Below are 6,739 nucleotides of genomic sequence, written 5' to 3' on the forward strand. Positions count from 1 at the left end.
TTTGAATGTTTTATTCATATTAATCCAATTACCTTCTCAAATAACTTGGGACCTATATACTTCCATCTCGGATCTTACCTTGAATATTTATTTATTCATTTATTTGATAGAGCAAACAATACAAGAAAAACAAGCTATTGTCCAAAACTTCTCCGATTTCCCAATTTTGTCTAAAATTGTTCAAATATGATTTAGATTATCTTATAGAACCATAGTACACTGTTTGTTTGATAATGTACTTATCTAATTGAAAATTATTAAATGTATCTTGAGGTAGGCCTGTTCAAATCCCAGATGAATTTAAGGTATTATGTCTGAATAGCTCAAATACCAAGTACCGTATACCTTATGCCTGAATACATTGGATAATATTGTGCTTCATAATTCAAATGCCATATTCATATTTCTATAATACCTTTATCTTCAAAGTACAAAGTAAAATGAATGCTTTATCCAATCCGATAAATAAGGTGAAACACTTCAACATTTTATTTATATACATTATCAGAGTTGAAACCATTCTCGTTTCCGATAGCAACAGAATATTAAAATAAAATTCCCCTCTATGAAACGTTTTTATAGTCATAGAAAGGCATAGACATAGAGAAAAATAGCATAAGGAGATATCCCATGGTATAGGTCGTTTATGTTCCAAATTTCAAGCCGATTTTTTGTTAACTGAAGCCGACTACTGTGTTGTTGGGGTGAAAGTGTAAGAACGGCATGGTATGAGAGACTACCAGCGTCACATAGCTTCACCAAAAACAAAACTACTAGGACTATCGGCTTCAGTTAACATTGAAAATTGGAGCATAAACGCCCCCTTTTGTGGCATAATATCTACTTATGCTGTCTTTTGTCTATGCTATAAGTCACTTGAGAATCTATATATATATATATATATATATATTATATATATATAATAAAAGTGAAATGGCACTCACTCACTGACTGACTGTGGTAGGTATGTTCAGTTGGCCCTTTAGAGGCGCACTAAGAAATCTTTTGGCAAATTTTAACTCTAAGGGTTGTTTTTAAGGGTTTAAAGTTTGTCTTTTAGCATTTATATTCTTTTCTCCCAATCTCTTAATTATAATTGAAATTTCCATATCATATGTTACTATAGAACTATAATCTAGATAGAGTACCTCTTCGAAACAGTTGTTAACTGGCAACTAAATTAATAATTTTGTCAGGTTGACATTAAGTTGAGTTGACTTTGTTAGGTTGGCATCAAATTGAAGATTTAAATGCATTTATCGCGGAGAAATTGATTAGGCACTGCTACTTCAATCCTGGGAATATTATATTACTAGCCGTCAGGCTCACTTCGCTCGCCATATCCGTTTAGCCAGACGTTTAGTCTGGACCCCCGACTGGATTGTCCTAACATATGATAAAAACGCTCAAATGAAAAATGCAGGCGAGCGAAGCGAGTCTGCTGATCTCATTCTTTGACGATCCAGTCGGGGGTCCAGGGGGCGGAGCCCCCTGGCTAGACGGATATGGCGAGTGAAGCGAGCCTGACGGCTAGTAACATATAAGAAAGCGTGTTTTTAGCCACCTGTCGTATTGTTATGTACCTGTATTGTAATTAGATTAGTAGGGTAAAAACCTCCCATTAGTGACATTCACTCCAGCCTATCAGGTATCAGCATTCGTTGAATGGCAAGTATTCATTTCATAATAATTATAAAGAATTCTGACGTGATTTTTACTAAAGTCTTGAACATCAAGGAAGTTCAATGAAATTGTCAATGCTACATTAACTACGTGACAATTCATTCATTACCGGTATTCGATTTCAATCCATTGTTTGAAGTCAGGAAGAATTGTTTTAGTATTTTAGTCAAATAATGAGCTGGGAAGGATTGCAAGGTTCTGAAGTAGGCCTACTCTACACACAGGAACAATTCTATAGTGAGGTTCACGTTATAATGGCAGTGGAGAAAGATAGGAGAACAACGTTGCCAATCCTCTGTCCTGTCCTCTGCCTTCTATAGACGGTAGCTGATACAGGTTTATTGATGTCATATTAACTGTTCATTCTCGTTTAAAATAATCAATTATATTTTATTAAGCAAGAAATTATATTTTTCAATAATTTCATAATTTAGATTGAATATTTTGTTACCTTCTACATTGTTGAAAGACGATCTGGCAACAGAGGAAAGCGAGAAAGAGATAGCGCTATCCGTTTTGTTGAATGATAGACAAGGATAGCAATACCATTGCAAATCAAACACTACCATTATAACGTGGACCTCACTATAGCTTCCATCACCCTTCTCCTTTCTATTCTTCTTCTCCGTCTCCTGTTTAATTCTCCTACTACTTGATGACATATTAATGGTGCTCTCTCTCTCGTCAAGTACTATATCATTCCTGAGAGTTTTAACTATTTTTATTTTCGACTATTTTTGCATTAATCCATGATTTTTAGTTCATGAATTTCATGAAAAATTCAAATCTACCAGATTTGTTTAGTATTTGGGCTATGGATAGAGGTTGGCCTAACAAGTATCGTGCTATAATATGAGACGTTTCGCTACAATACATGAAGAGTTATTTACTGGAACATAAAATCTCTCCTCCACTCTCAGATCAGAAAAATCACTCATCTTCAAATGCTTATAACTCAAGAATAAAAGTGAATTTCGCCAATGTGATGACATATTATTGGTTCCGTAGTTAAGTACTATCATTCCAGAGAGTTTAACGGATTTTATATTCTAGCATTTTTTGCAAAAATCTATGCATTCTACAAATATTTCTTCTTTAAATCTACAATATTTTCCCCCTCTTTATTCTTCCCGATCTTCTCCTTCTTCTTCTTTTTTCTCTAAATCATCTTCTGTTTTCCTACCACTACATCGTCTTCTTTTGCATATATACAATACTATTTTCTCTTAATTGAAAGAATAAGACTTTGATATTGTCAATACCACTTTTAATATCAAAGTCTTATTCTTTCAATTATGGAGAAATACCACATCTCATACCATACAATCAAACTATTTTCTCTTTTTTTCTGTTATTACTTCAACTTCTCTTCTTCATTGTTCATGTCTCCTCATTTTATTCTTCTTCCACTCTTCTTCTCATCGTTTTTTCTCTTCTGTCTTCTTCTTCTACTACTACTATGGTACCTTTTGATCTTACACTACAAATTGCTAATATAGGCCTACCAATAATGTTATTCTTGTCTGTCTTTCACTATTTAATTTCTTATCTTTCTTCTTTTTCTACTTTTTGCTGTTGTTGTTCTTCTTCTTTCTCTGCTCCTGTCTTCTTCTTATTCTTCTTCTTCTTCTACCTCTTCTTCATCTTCTTCCTCCTCGTCTTCTTCCTCTTCTTCTTTCTTCTTCTCCTTCTTCTTCTTTCTTCTTCTTCTTCTTCTTCTTCTTCTTCTTTCTTCTTCTTCTTCTTCTTCTTCTTCTTCTTCTTCTTCTTCTTCTTCTACCACTACTGCTTCACTGCGTATTTACTACTTTTTTGTCGTGCACTATTTATCTCTTCTCCCTTCTCTTCTTTATGTTCTTCTTTCAAATTGTCTTCTAGTTGTTGGCATGTGGATGTGTATGTGTGGCGAAAATGATGCTAGCTGACTGTGACTTGTGCAGGCCTAGCAGCTAGCAGCCGAGTTGCAACAGAGCCAGCAGCCATATTCCATATAGGCCTAGGCCCTCCTATACTAGTATTAGAGTTGACCAGGATTACCACTATTGAGCAACTTTACCTGCCTGCCGCCATAGCCTACAACATTACAACATAACTTGAACCAGCTAGCTATATAGTATTCTGTACTGTAGTATATGTAGCATCCACATTCTACAAACATGTATTATTCATGAATATCTGAAGTTGATGGAAAAATTTCAATCTGTACATTGACTTCCGTGTGAAAACGAAATTGAACTGGATAATTTTTCAATTTTGTGAGAATAATTCTGTGGGTAGATGACACAAGTTGATAAGTCAAATTTTTGAACATATTGAGTTATGCATATTATGGTTGTGTTCAGAAAAAATAGATCTATAAGATGGTATCTATATAATAAGAGAGAGTAGGGTTGTGTTTGTTTGTGTGTTCGTTTGTTCGCATCAAAACATGTCAACTTGTGGATTGCATACCGGAAAAACAGGAATGATTTAGATTTCCAAATTTTGCACATAGATTCTAAAAATATCAATCTCGTGCACCTGGAAGCCCAAATTTTAATTATTTTCCTTTTAGATTCTCAGAATTAATGTTTAAATTTCATTAATGGTACATTCGATTCCATTAAAAAATCACCAAATCATATGGTCGAAATTAAAAAAGGTACATCTGTTTCTATATTGCTTTCTACCTAAAAAACATAGTTTTGAAACTTCGTTTTCCTGATGCAATGTTTAGGCCTACATGTGGCATGGATTATTAATTTTTCAGCTAGAACAATTTTTGAGACAAATGCTAAATAAACGTCTACAGTTTCATCAATGCTGTATCGGCAATATGAAAACGCATGCAGTTAATATGTCTTTCAATGAAGGTGTTGTTATTTACATAAAGAAGTTATATTCTTCCAGTTTTATTTAATTAAAATTTCAAAATTATTCGAGCCCTGATAGAATGACTGACTCACTGTACATAGGCCTATTTTGAATTCTTCTAGATTTCATTACGTCAAGTTTTAAGAAAGACCCTTGCGAAGCACGGGTTACCTGCTAGTAACTAAATATGTTTGTATCTCTTTGAATAGCTGAGATATAAGCCTTGCTCAAGCCTGATAGAGCATTTTCTTCCAAACCCCAAGTTGACAAATATTGATAAGTACATATATCTCAACACTCTTCTACCGGTTTGTATTATTATCCAATTATCAAAAGATGGCAAAATTTGATAAGTGTATGTACTGGTAGGCTATTATAAAATATGAAAATCAATAACCTCTATTGAGAAACTACATAACCCATACAACTTTGCAAACAGTTCAAGTTTGTTTAACTTGATCAATACTTGTAAATAATATCAATTAATTGTTAAAAAATATATTCAAATTTCCAAATAATCGATTTTTAAGATATTTCCTATACTGTTACATTGTGATTTGAAACATTTGGCAGATGGCAAAACATGATATCTCTGACATCACTAGCAAAAATCCTCAATAGTTAATTTAAATAAATGTTTTATTCCTTGATATTTTATATTCAAATAGTCAATGATCAGCTGATTATATTAGTGTAAAATGGGTAAGAAAAAATATGATAGATAATTTTTGCAGCTATGCCAAACTTTCAAATTGCTCTCCTGGAAAGTTTACAAATCATGACTTATCAGCTTGTGTCATCTACCCACAGAATTATTCTATAGAGAGGTTCATGTTATAAGAACGGGACCTGATTAATATTGGTGTTGCTATCCTTGTCTATCATTCGACAAAACTATCCTATTCTACCTCCGCAACGTTCTTTAACAATGGAGAAATATAGTTCATTGACAAAATATTTAATATCCCAGTTGTTGTTGGGCATCAAAAATAGAGAATCAGCAGACTGCTTTCCAAAGAGCTTCTGCTGATGGGAGGAAAAAAGGAAGCATTGGTTGTTATGGTAGTGTTCACACATATTCGGTCTGCCACTGTGTGAACACTCCCATAAAAATTAATAGTATTGTTCTGCAGTTTATCAGTGCAGAAATCCATTGAATAGGCTACGGTAGGCAACACGATATACCGCACAGTACCTCAATTTTTGTCTATATCTTGAGTCCAAAACTACTATATCTCCTGTACATATTCAAAACATCTTAAGAGATAAGAGCTTGTCAATGTGTATGAGCTAAAGGAAAGAGAAGAGGAAATCGAGATGAGGAGTGAAAACAGTGGTACAATAGGAGGAGAGAATTATAGGAAAGGAAAATGAAGTACAAAAGGAGGAGAAAATTAGAATTTCAAAATGAAAAGTCAGTAATAAGAGGGAGAAGGAGGGAGAAGAGCAAAGAAACAAAGAAGATGAGGCAAGAAAGAAACGACAGGAAGGAGGAGGAGAAGGATGAATAGAAAAAGGAGGAGATGGAAGTTGAAAATTAAAAGAAGGCGAAGATAATTCAAAGATAGTGAAGAATATAGAAATACGGAAATACAAATATGTAGAAACCGAAAACAGAAATCTATTGCTTTATTTGGGAAAGCAAGTAGTCAATTACTTTGTGTTTATTTGACCCGGAAGTTAGTCATTATATTTTCTTACACACATATCGTACCGTACTATACTTATTCTCTTACTCTGTGATGCAGTTAGATTGACAAATATCCTGTGGCAGTTCTCTTTTCATTGTTAGACTTCAGAAACGCCGGTTTCTCTATCTTTCTCTATGGCTGGGCTCAGTGGGAATAGTACGATTGCAACTCTCAGGCCCGGTTGCTCAAAAGCAAGTCAAGTTTTAACCGTGATTAATTTCACAAGAACCAATCAGAGAAGGCCTTTTTGATAAGACGGCTTCTCTGATTAGTTCTCGTGAAATCAATCACGATTAAAATTTAACAGACTTTTGTGCAACCGGCACTAAGAGACTATACTAACTATTGGTGGAAGAGATTGATTAATATATCAGAATTTGTCATTTCCTCATCCCATACCCCAATTAAATAGTTTTGAATTTAAAGAATTTCCAGAATTCTCAACTATAAATCCTAATTTTAATACATTTTCAAACAGGTTTTATCCTTGGCTACCATATTCTATCAATGAC

The sequence above is a fragment of the Nilaparvata lugens genome, chromosome 13 (genome assembly GCF_014356525.2).
Source record: "Nilaparvata lugens isolate BPH chromosome 13, ASM1435652v1, whole genome shotgun sequence".
Classification (NCBI taxonomy): Eukaryota; Metazoa; Arthropoda; class Insecta; order Hemiptera; family Delphacidae; genus Nilaparvata; species Nilaparvata lugens.